A 13,037-nucleotide genomic window follows, 5' to 3' on the forward strand; every position below is an offset into this window, starting at 1 on the left:
ATAACTTCTAATCCAGGGGTCCGCAGTGATCCAGTAATGACGATGGCAAACTGCTGTCCATAGTCTCCCCAGACTGCCCAGCATGCACATTCAATAAAAACAAAAATACTGCGGATGCTGGAAACCTGAAACAGGAACAAAAATTGCTGGTAAAACTCAGCAGGTCTGAGAGCATCTGTGGAGAGAAAGACAGAGTTAACGTTTTGAGTCCGTTTGGCTCTTCATCACAGAAGAAGAGTCATGCGGACTCGAAACGTTAACTCTGTCTTTCTCTCCACAGATGCTCTCAGACCTGCTGAGTTTTACCAGCAATTTTTGTTTTTGATGCACAATCAATGGGTGGTGATTGATACCACTGACATATCGTCTGCCTCCCTCAGGTGCGCCATCCTCAGAGGCACCCAGGGCCCCGAGGACCCTCAGCTGACACCAGAGGAGGAGCCACACGCAGACCCACCTGCGTCACACCCTCTCTCACTACCAGGCACCAGCGCAGGTACAAGCATGTCGGTGGACTGTAGTTCGTAGGCTCAGACGGTTGACTTCAATTGTGCTTTTAATCGTCCTAAGCGGTTGATTGTTGGCGAGCACACATCCAAATCCCACGTGTGCCCCCCTGACCGAAATATTGCGTGAGTGCCCAATGACATCAGGACGGGCACCTGACTTCTTCTTGGAAGATTTAACGCTGTTCCAGCTCAGGCACATGCCTGCTACTAACGCGCAAAAATTCTGGCCACTTATTTCTTTATTCTCTCATGGGATGTGGGCAGCATTGGCAAAACCAGGATTTGTTGCCCAGCCCTAATTAACCCTTGAACTGGGTATTTCAGGGGGCATTTATGAGAATAGATTAATGGGTAACATAAAATGCAGCTCTTAAAGTCTGTAATAAACATATAAAGCTAAAAATTGGCTTTGTCACGTTTGTGGGAGTGAGGTTGGTGGTTTGTGATGTGCCTGGTTCTGATGAAACAGCCAATGTTTCTCATTTGATTGTGGTGTTGAGCTGAGCTGGGCCCCCTGTGTTGAACAGCCAGCACGAGGGACCCAGCAGCGTGCGTGTGGCTGGCAGGTGTTTCAATTCACCTCCAGCTCTTCGAGGGCTTCTCGAAGGGGAGCCGCACTCATTGGAAGGAGGTTGCTGCTGATTGACACTTAAGGGGTTGTGTGGAAGACAAAGCACCAAAGGTGGAGCAACTGGTCAGCGAGGCGGCTTCCAGGTTCTTAGATATGGTGCTGGATGCCTTAGCGCAGGAGGTCGACTGTAGTGAGGCCAAGGAACACCCTCCAAAGGAGATGGGAGTACATGGCCAGGGAGATAAAGCGGCCCCAAGGATGTGGCAGCAGTGCCACAAGAAGTACAATGACCTCACGAGGGTGGTCAAGGTCAGTGAATGCATCTGCACATGACATCTGCCAAACACCTCACCACCAACCTTTTACACTCCTCAGTGCACCACGTCCCATCATTCACTCAGCGGCAGTCTCTGGCAGTCAAGACGAGAGTCATCATCCATATCTAACCCCTCACAGGCCTTCCTGTTATGCAACCCTCAAAACCCACCTCTCATCACTTCCACATACCTCCAGCTGTTAGGCACATGAACTACCCCTTGCTCCGGCCTGGCTGCAGCCCACTCACCCAACTCTATACTGCCCTCTGAGAGGTACTCAGTGTGCCAGTATCTGAGTTGGTGGCTGCGAGTGACGGGAGGGTTCCTTCCTCAGAGGCCCGGTGTGTCTCTCACCCTAAGGCTGCTCTGGCTGGGCAGGTAGGCAGTTCGTAGGTAGCTGAAAGCAGCAAATCAGTAGGGGAGGGTTGGGGTGAGTGTGCAATGGCCAGGTGGGGAGCAAGAGGCTCATGGTCACACCATCAGCAGCTTGCATGCCAAGTAACAGGTTGAGAGGGAGGTGGAAGGTGAGAAGGAGCAGAAGTCAGAAAAATATCGTCATCCAGAATGGGCTCAGTGGTGCTGGATGTAACAGCCTCTGCCACATGATATGGATAACCCTCTCCTCCCGAAGGATATGAGGTGATGCTGGCATAACTAGCACCACCACCGCCCCCCCCCCCCACCCACCCCCCACCACCCCACCGCCCCACCGCTTTCCTCCCAGCAATTATTGGCCATCTTTTTTGCCAAGAGAGGGGCAAGGATGTCAATGGTTGTGCTGCGCTGCGTTTGGGTGAAGTATCTGCCGGAGAACAAGGTCACAAACAAGTTCGGCTACAGGGGACTCAGCTGAGGCCTTTGATGAGGCAGCCAACAGGAGAATGCTGATGGGGGTGCACACTGAGATATTCGATCCATTGACAAGCCTACCAGACAGCCTCCTGTCACAAGGAGCATGGAGGAGTCCAACTCCAATGTGTCACAGGGTATTATGCAAAGCTTGGAGCCCATCCTTTCTACTGTCTAAGTGGTGGCCAACTCCAGGACAGCCACTGTGGACCCAACCCAGATGCAGTGTCTGGTGGCATTGTCTCAGCTTCCACTACAGCACTGGCAGGCATCACTTGGTGCCTGAGTGCTGCAGTGAAAACTCAGATGGAGGTCCTGAGATCCATCCTTGCTGCCTTGCAGGTTCAGATTGCTGCCATGTGCTGCAGAGACTTGACTGAATTCTTTGATCAAGTAAGAGAGAGTAGATGAGGGAAGTATAGTTGATGTTGTGTATGTGGACTTTCAAATGGCATTTGATAATTTGTCAATTGACATGTTAGCAAAATTGAAGGCCTTAGGATTAAAAGGACATTGGCAGCATTGGCCAAAGATCAGAAAGCAGAGATTAGTGGTGAATTTTTCAGACTGAGACAGTGATGTCTCCCAGGAGTCAGAATTGGGCCCAATATTCTTTGAAGTATATCGTTGTAAACATCTAGTTCATAATTCATATGTTTTAGAATATAACTTTTAGGTTTAGGAATTAAAGTTTTATCTGTAGATAAATTGGGGAATCTGATTGAGAAACAGATAAGCAACACTGAAGTAAATGTGATTCAAATAAGCTTGGAGTCAATTACAGTTAAAGCCTACCCTATGCTTATCTTGCAAGGTCAGAGTTGAACAATAGGTACCCATTTCTGGACCAGATCCAGGGTGTATTTGGTTATCTCCATAAAAGAAGTTAAAATTCTGAAGCTAAAAATAGCAATTCTGGGAAGAAGATTGTAAAATTCCATTAGAGATAGAAATTAGTCATATGGTTTCTCAGGATCAAGGAATACTTTGGAATTAAAAGGTAATTAATTTATGTTTCTACCTGGAAATGTGTGTGTCACGTTGCCATAGAGATATTCAGATTCAGAGTGGAGCCTTGGTTAGAAGCTTCTTTTGTGTAATTTATGGGTAGAATTTTCCCCCTCTTGGGGGGGAGGTTTATGAGAGGGCTTATGCAGGCGGGCCTCTGATTGATGCCCCCACTATGCCATTATCTCCCCCTTGTTTTGTTTCGATGAAGACTGTGGCCTGAATTTTCGGGCAGGAGAGGCTTTCCATCTTAGCAAAATAATGGCAGAGGCACAAATCCAGTAGTCCCACCCCTAAACCCAGCACCTGCTATTTTTGCAGGGAGGGTAATGAGGGCAGGTCTAAATTGCACATCCTTGGTTCAGGGAGGCAACTGAATGGCCCAGATTTTCACCATGACTACATACTAACTTCATTGCTCACTGCATGGAATGTGGGTGGGACCCTATCTCAGTTTGGATCTCATGAGGGAAAAGCAGCTGGAAGATTTGTTCTAGTTTGCAGCTGGCGGAAGAAATCTACAATGGTCCTCACAGAGCTTTGTGGCAAGAAGCAGTCAGCAGAGTTAACTTGGGAAGCAGTGGGGAAGGCAGTTGGATATCTGCCTGAACAAGGAGCTGAGGCATCCACAATTATGATGTCCGCAAAGTAAAGGTGTAGGGTCGCGTAGCCAAAAAGCTAATGGCAGGACCCCAATAGAATCTTACTTCAAGAAATAGTTGGAATACAAAGGAGAAATAAAGTAAATGACAGAGGGCTGTGGCATACCTTTTGGTTGGTCCAAGAAAAGGTAAACGAACCTTCAAAGTTTCATAAGATGAGGGAACTCTTGGCGGGGTGGGGGGGGGGGTGTAGTAAAAAGTCGAACTGAGTTAATAGCATAAATCTTTATAAGCTATAGAGTTAACTAAATAATGCTTAGTTTGTTTAATTTGTTTCAATATATAATTAAGTTCATTTTTGTTTTAAAACGTGAAATCCTGTGGTGTATTTCTGCCAGTTAATTGCTGGGTGTTCGGATTTCTTCTTTAAGCAGTAACAATCCCTAACAGGGTCATTACAAAATGAATAACCTGGATTTGGGTGTAAAGGGAATAATAACTTCAAGGTTTTGCAGATGATAAAAACCATGGCAATGAAGTAAACAATCAGAAGAATAGTAACAGAACTCAAGAGGACATAGACATTGGTGAAATGGGCAGATACATGGAAGATTAAGTTTATTGCAGATAAGTATAAGATGCTGCATTTTGGAAAGAAACGTGAGGAAAGGCAATGTAAACTAAATGGCACAAGTTTACCTATATAAACCTTTGAAAGTGGCAGGACAAAGTTGAGAAGGCTGTAAGGAATGGTATCCTTGGCTTTATACACAGGCAGAAGAGTACAAGGCAAGTTCTACTGAGCCTTTATAAAGCACTAGTTGGGCCTTAGCTGGAGTATCATGTTCTGTTTTTGGTGCCACACTTTAGGAGCGATGCGAAGGCTTTGGAGATGGTGTAGAAGATGTTTATTAGCATGGTACCAGGGAGGAGGTATTACAGTTATCTAGGTGGACTGGAGAAATTGGGTCTGTTGTTCTTAGAGCAGGGGAAGTTAAGAGATAAGACCATAAGACCATAAGACATAGGAGCAGAAATTAGGCCATTCGGTCCATCGAGTCCACTCCACCACTCAATCATGGCTGATAAGTTTCTCAACCCCATTCTCCCGCCTTCTCCCCGTAACCTTTGATCCCCTTACCAATCAAGAACCTATCTATCTTGGTCTTAAATACACTCAATGACCTGGCCTCCACAGCCTTCTGTGGCAATGAATTCCATAGATTCACCACTCTCTGGCTAAAGCAGTTTCTCCTCATCTCTGTTCTAAAAGGTCTTCCCTTTACTCTGAGGCTGTGCCCTCGGGTCCTAGTCTCTCCTACTAATGGAAACATCTTCCCCACATCCACTCTATCCAGGCCTTTCAGTATTCTGTAAGTTTCAATCAGATCCCCCCTCATCCTTCTAAACTCCATCAAGTATAGACCCAGAGTCTTCAAATGTTGGAAGAGACATTCGAAATCATGAGTGGTGCTGACAGAGTAAATAAAGAGAAGCAGTTCCCAATGGCAGGAGGAGGCTCAGTGCCCAGAGGGCACAGGTTTAAGGTGATTGGCAAAAAGGTCCAGAGAGCAGATGAAGAAATATTTTTCTTTTGCACGGCAAGTTTTCATGAGCTGGAGTGCGCTTCCTGAGAGAGTGGTGGAAGAAGATTCAAAAGGGAATTGGATAAATAGATTAAAAGGAGGAACTTTGCCACGGCATGGCATGGGGTGTTGGGGCTAATCTCTTTCAAACAGCTGGCACAGACTAGATGGTCTGAATAGCCTCCTTCTGATTTTAAATATGCAAATTGAAGTTGCTCATGGGCTTTCCATATTTGGCTGCTTTCTGACTGGCCCCTCCCCACTGCCCACCCACCACGCACCACCCCCTCCCCACAGCCCCCCTGCAGACTGGACACTCCAAGAACCATTTCGCAATGAACTAATGGAACTACCCTAGGCTGCAAATTTGCCTTCCTGAGACTCACTGAGAGCCACTCAGTAAAGTTGTTGTATACCAAGTATTGTTGTATACCCAGGGTTGTATACGCTGTTTTGTTGTATACCCAGGGATGTATACCCTGTATAAACCATGCTTTAGATCAAAAAAATAATTCTTGAATTTACTGACTGGAAACCCCTAATTGATATTTTTTAAACTACACCCCTGTGAACATATTCAAAGATGGCTACACATTTGCATCACTGTTACTTCTACATCCAAAAATCATTGAAAGGAAGACAACTCATCTGCAAAGCTGCACCAGGAATATTGGCCTTAAAAGTGGATGAATAGGAGCCATCTCCTATCCCATTAGCAAAGTGTCTAGGCAATGAGCCTGAGTGCTCAACTGGGTGGGGACAAACCGTTAAACATAATCAGTTGGACAATGAGATCCTGGCTGAGTGAGGAATTACCAGCCATGAGCTAATCAAGTTACAATGGAATACATTAGTCATGACCATATTTGGGTCACTGCGCAGTTTGAGAGAAGTCATGTGACAAGCCAACCCTTTCTGTATTTTAAGCACCTCCAGAACTAGACATGCAACAGAGAGGCTGAAGGAACAAGACCCTGTGTGGGTTCCTTCTCCCTCACTCTCTCTATCCAACGTTCAAGTTTTTGAACACTGCCTGCTGATTTTGACTATCCAGGTGCTGCAGGCAGAGTTTTTAAAAAGAACTCAACCCAGTGCTGTTGTCCCCAGAAGAACAGATAAATTGTCCAACTACAACTTTGAACCACCCTGACACCAGAAACAGCAGCACCACCGAGTGAAAGCAGCGGGACCACCGAGTGAAAGCAGCGGGACTACCGAGTGAAACTAGCAGGACCACCGAGTGAAAAGAACGGGACCACCAAGTGAAAGTAGCGGGACCACCGAGTGAAAGTAGCGGGACCACCGAGTGAAAAGAACGGGATCACCAAGTGAAACTAGTGGGACCACTGATTTCAGCCTGAAGTCAGCTGAGTCACCAACATTCAGAGCTGTTTACCCCTTTAATATTACTGGATTCTAAATTACTTAATCTATCCTCCCCACTGTAATCTATTTATGTGTGTGAACTTTGAGTGTGTGTCTGTGTGTGTGTGTGTATGTGTCTGTGTGTGTGTCTGTGTATGTGTGCGTGTCTGTGTGTGTTTGTGTCTGTGTATGTGTGTGTGTTTCTGTGTGTGTGTCTGTGAGTGTGTGTCTGTGACTGTGTGTGTATGTGTGTGTGTGTCTGTGTGTGTCTGTGTGTGTTTGTGTCTATGTGTGTGTGTGTCTGTGTGTGTGTGTGTGTGTGTCTGTGTCTGTGTGTGCACGTGATATTCGGGGTATTTTTAAAAATTATTTTACTTAGACTGGGTTAAGTACAATGAAAACTATCTTCTTTTCTTTTTTAAAACACAAGGAAACCTGTCTGATTGTATCTTTTATGGTCACAGCATGTAAACAGTTAAACACTTGCTGAATTGAAAAGTATATCCTTTTTAAACAAAAAAAACTATTGTAGTCAAACAAAAAGATGGAAAAGAAGGGAGCCATTTGACCTCTCCTCAATTGATCATAACAGTGTTTATATAGGAGCTGTCATCTGAATCTCTCCAATTGGTAGAGGGTCTGTGTAGAGTTCACGGCATGTCCTGTCCTTAATTGTAGTGCTCTCTGGAGGAATCTATTTTGGGGCTAAATCTTTGCTGCAGTATTTTTAAATATAGCGGCTGCCCAGGGTGGAGTGTTAGTTGTTCCCTTGTGTGCAATGTTGTATCAGTGCAACAAGTTTTCATGAGACAGAATCCCATGGGTATTTTTACCTCACAAACTACTTCAGTCGCTCGACATTTCAACCACTGAATATTTTAACTGCCTTGTTGGATGGAAGCAAGGAAGATTTGAATTTATATAGCGCCTTTCACAATGTCAGGAGGTCCCAAAGTGCGTCACAACCAGTAAAGTAGTTGTTTGAATTGATGTAGGAAACGCAGAAGCCAATTTACGTGCAGCAAACTCCCAGGAACTGGAAATGTTATAATGACCAGATAATCTGTTTTTGGTGATGTTGATGAAGGGATGAATGTTGGCCAGGGCAGCTTCTCTGCTTCAAAATAGTGCGAAGGGATATTTTACATCCAACTGGAAGAGCAGACCATATCTCGGGCCGCATTCAGGGAAAGTAATACTGGGGATCACCTGCAACACAGAAGGTAACTTACCTGCATGCGAAGCTGATCGTTGCTCAACCCAATCCCCAATCATCCCCCAACCCACCCTCCTCTCTCTACCCCCAATTCTCCCTCACCCCCGCTCCTCTCCCACCACTGATACTCCCCCACCTCGATCCTCCCCCACTCCTGATCCTCCACAAACCAGATCCTCCCTACCCTCACTCCCCCCCCCAACCCCAAACCTCCCCACCCCTGATCCTCCCCACCCCTGATCCTCCCCGCCCCCGATCCTCCCCGCCTCCGATCCTCCCACAGCCTGATCCTCCCACACCCGATTCTCCCCGCCCCCGATTCTCCCCGCCCCCGATCCTCCCCACCCCCGATCCTCCCCCAACCGGCCTCCACTTCCAATCCCTAATCCTCTCTTCCACCTCCTATGTTGTGGCCACTGGGAAAGCACTTCCTAAAGTAAAAAATTAACCAAACAAGACTTGCGCAAGCACAACATTTATATAGCACCTTTAATATAGTAAAGCAACCCAAGGTGCCTCACGGGAGCAATTACCAAATAAAATTTGACACCGATCCATCTAAGGAGATACTGGGGCTTGGTGACCAAAATCTCAGTCAAAGAGGTAGGTTTTAAGAAGTGTCTTAAAGGGGGGGGGGGGGGGGGGTGAGAGTTAGAGAGATGGAGAGGCATAGGGAGGAAATTCTAGAGCAAACTAACTTGGCAGCTGAAAGCCTGAGGACGTTCACGAGGCCAGAATTAGATGAGTAGATATCTCGAAGGGGTGTGGAGCCAGAGTAGGGAGCAGAGAATGGGCAGGAGTGAGGCCTCCGAGGGATTTGAAAACAAGGATGAGAATTTTAAAGTCGAGGTGTTGGTCTGGGAACCAACGTAGATCGGCGAGCACAGGGAATGTTAGGGGAATGGGATTTGGTGCGAGTTAGGACCAGGATTTTGGATGACCTCAAAGTTACAGAGGGGAGAAAGAACGAAGCCGGCCTGGAGTGCATTAGAATAATGAAGTCTTGAGGTAAAAATGACATGGATAAAGGGTTTCAGGGGCAGGTGAGTAGGGGGCACAGGCTCAAGATAAAGGGCTGATCATTTCGGACCGAAATGGGGAGAAATTTCTTCAATCAGAGGGAATCTTTGAAATGCTTTACCCCAGAAGGTTGGGGATGCTCCATCATTGAGTATATCTTTGGTCTCTTGGGGAGTCAAGGGATATAGGAGCGGATGGGAATGTGAAGTTGTGGCAGCAGCTCAGCCATGATCGTATGGCCTGGTGAAACAGGCTCAAGGGGCCGTATGATCCACTCCTGTTTCTGTTTCTAAAGCTAGGGACACTGGTGGTCAATGCCACTCCAGATATTCAAGCTTGTTCATCCTCCTTGCTTCCTCCTTTTCCTCCTCCTTCTCCTCTTCTTGCTCCTTCTCCTTTTCTTCCTGTTCGTCTTTCCCCTCGCTTCAATTCTCTATTCCTTTTCCTCTTCCTTCTCACCCCCATCCCGGCCCCGTTCATGCATCTCCTCCTGTACTTATTGCTCTCCAGCTGATGGTGTTAACTGTATTGTTAAGATGCTCAGACAGAGGGCACTGTATAATTAAGTACTTAGAGCACATATAAAGAGAGACTGCTGGGACATTGGGTTGGTAGGTAGGAAGTGGATAATTGCAATGCTGCATTCTGTAAGTAAACATATCATTAAGAAATATTGGATGGAATCGTCCCAGATTTGCACAAAGTGCGCCAGTGGTCGAGTAAAACGATGTTTTACCCGCCGGCCACAATGGCAGCTTTTCACGCTGTATCATTCCAAACCCGTGGCGTTAATTATACATTCCGGGGAAACACGCTGTTTCCATGGCAGGCAGGCTCTCATTCATCTGCCAGGCCATCAACTCGCCGCTTCAGCACACCAGGCGACATATTTAAAGTCCAGCCATGCACACCTCTCAGCGCTTCCAGCCCACGACTGCTACAAAGATGACATGGCCCTGAAAGGTGAAAGGATTGCAGCCCCCAGGTTCAATGATGTCTTGTGGACGCAGTCGAGGCTCGTTGTGATGTCCTCTACTCCTGCTCTGACTGCAGGATGGGCAGCAACCTCACTGATCTGGCTTGGGAGGTGGTGGTAGCGGTGGCCAGTGCCAACGCCCTGCAGAAGAGGACAGCCACCCAGTCCCACAAGAGGATGAGTGATCTCCTCCATCCTGCCAGGGTAAGTCACTCTTCTCATCACTCTCAACTCACACACTGACAAATCCAGCACACATCCACAGGGCCCTCACTCACTGCCAGTTCAAGGGACATCACCATTCACTCTCTCATCCCATCCATTTAACTACTCACCACCCACACAGGCCGGGCATACTTATCATCTGGCCTGGCGGCATCCTGCTTACACTCTCTCCATCTCTATTCATGCTGGACAAGCTGGCACACAACAACAGGGAGAGGTCGCAGACTAGTGGAGGAATGTCTGAAATCAAGGTGCTCACGGACTTTGAAAACAGAGACATCCGGCTGGTCGGTGAGGATCTGGACCATTCCCTGTGCTGATGGTGAGGTCGGTGGTGCCCAACCAAGTGACGATCAAGCAGTACAACATCCATCAGACAGCCATGCTGTGAGTGATATGTCCTGTTTCACAGGCCATGCACTAATTATCTCTCCTTGCTTTCACAGGCACATCTCGGAAACAGCTGACAGAGTCCATGACCCAGGACCTCCAATCAAGCCCCAAAGAAACCTCTGAAGAGGAATCTGAAGACACCCTCCCTGAAGTCCCGTCACAGCGCTCATGCACACCCTTCACCAGCGCAGAGACACACACCTCAGTGGGACCAAGCTGTAGAGTAGTCTCAGGATCACAATCTGGTGAGCACATTGCATTGCCTGGTCCACAGCAGGCAGAGGCAGGGACTTCCCAGGTCCCCAGCACTCAGAGGACTGCTGAAGGCCAGAACATTGCTGAGTCCGAGTCAGATGATGAGCCTCTGGACTCGGTCGTGTCACAGTTGCTGGAGCTGCAAAGGCAAGCTCAGGAACATCAGGAAGGGATGTCCGCTGCACTCCTCAGATTGCAAGGCACGATGGAGGAGTCTGTCTTCCTTCAGTCTGAGATGAAAGTGCCAGCATGTCAATGCACCAAGGTCAACACTGGCAGGATGGCGGCCGCCATGGGGACCTTGGTCCAGGATGACACTCTGGCACTGCTGCACTGATGCCATAGTTGGCCTCCAACAGTGTGTACGCAAGAGGGGTGCTGGGCAGCTCAACTCAATCCAGCTACCCCTTCTCCTCAAGGAGTCAGCCAGGGGCCCTTGGGCACCCATGGGGAGGAGGATCAGCAGATGTACCCACCCAGGGGCCATCCACCTATGTGACCCTGGGAGTAACCGGCCCATCTGAATCCCCTCTTCTTGTGACCTCAGCAGCTCCAGCTCCACAGGCCAAGGAGGGTGTTACTGCCACACAGCAGGACCCTGAAAGCAGGCTGGGGCCATCCAGGTCTCGGCCCTTCAGAGGAAGCCCAAAGGTCATCAAAGCCAAAATGTAGCAATCAGCAGACGGCCTCCACCTCCACTGTGTATGTCCCGGGATCACCAAGATGTAGCGGCAGGGTTAGAAAGGTTAAGAAGCATGGGCATGGGTATTAGTCACTTGTACATAATGTTCACTATTGTCAATAAACTCCAAAGAATGTCTCCCTGTCTGTGGCTCTTTGTCCTGATGAGTAGTGTCTGTGTTACTCAGATGTGAAACCTTTCTGCACAAGATAAAGGCAGGTGTCTCAGCCCAGGGCCTCTTCCTTGTGTCTGTGCAGCCTTCAGACAAAGTGACAGTCCATCCTCACAGTCCCTGGACACATTACTGATACCTGCACCTCGATGGTGCTGGTCATTGCTGCCAGAATGCAGTGGGCAGGCGTCACAGAGTTCCCTCATTCTCTCTGTGTGCTCTCAGCATCTTTAAGGTGGGGCTGGCCCCCATCTCATCAGCATCTGTGACCAGTGACACTGTGATCCTGAAGGGCTCAGGTGCTGAAGACAGACAAAGGATCAGAAGCTTTTAAAGTTTCATGACTGCGTCTCTATGATATGACCCTGATCACAGAGCGCACACGAGCTGCCCTCAGCCAGACAGGAGTCAGACATTCTCAGAGGCTATGTGAAGATCTGTGGAGTGTCCTCACTGCATGTTGTCATCATCCTCCTGCAATCTAGTGACTATTAGAGCCTCCACTGCATCTCCATGACAGGAGCATTCTCACAGAGAGTATTGGCACTGCCATAAGCCAGACTGGAGTCAAACATTCATAGTGCAATGTGAAGATCCATGGTGTCTCCTCACTACATGTTGTCATCATCCTCCACAAATCTAGCAGCTATGAGGGCACTCTCTGCCCATTGAGGAGTGGAATCCCTTAGAACTAAAAAAGGTGCTAGAATGGTGCTGGGAAGCAGCCAGGCAATGTGGATACAGTTTAGGCTATCACACGTCTGTAACAGGGTGAAGCCTAGAGCTGTCTCATCCTGCTTTGCTTTGTCCACAGGGAACAAGATATCAGGGTTCTCCCTGGTGTGGAGAAAGTCTGTGACCTCCCAGATACAGTGGTGCATAGAGTAGCTGCGATGTCACTGAAGTTGCCTGCTGCTACCTGGGAAGAGCTTGTGGCAGGTCAGAGCTGGGCCAGAGTGACTGTGACAGCTACAGGCCGAACTGAGACTGGAGTTGTGGCTCCAACAGTTGCCATCACTCAGTGACGGAATCCTTTATGGAGTGAAGGTGCCTGAGTCAATGAAGTTCAGGGGTCATGCTAATGAAGAGCCACTGTGGATATGACCTCGTGTTCAGTGCCCACAGCCTCCATTTGCTCCCTCTTCCGCTGGCTTCCTTGCTTCAACCCCCCTCCCCTCCTTCCCCCCTTTCCTCCAGCCCCAAAAGGCAGCCCCGTGAGACCATCCCTGACTATAATTAATCTGCCTAAGATACGGCAGCAGTAGTGCATGAGCAGCAACCTGTTGATCTG

The sequence above is a fragment of the Carcharodon carcharias genome, chromosome 34 (assembly GCF_017639515.1).
Source record: "Carcharodon carcharias isolate sCarCar2 chromosome 34, sCarCar2.pri, whole genome shotgun sequence".
Classification (NCBI taxonomy): Eukaryota; Metazoa; Chordata; class Chondrichthyes; order Lamniformes; family Lamnidae; genus Carcharodon; species Carcharodon carcharias.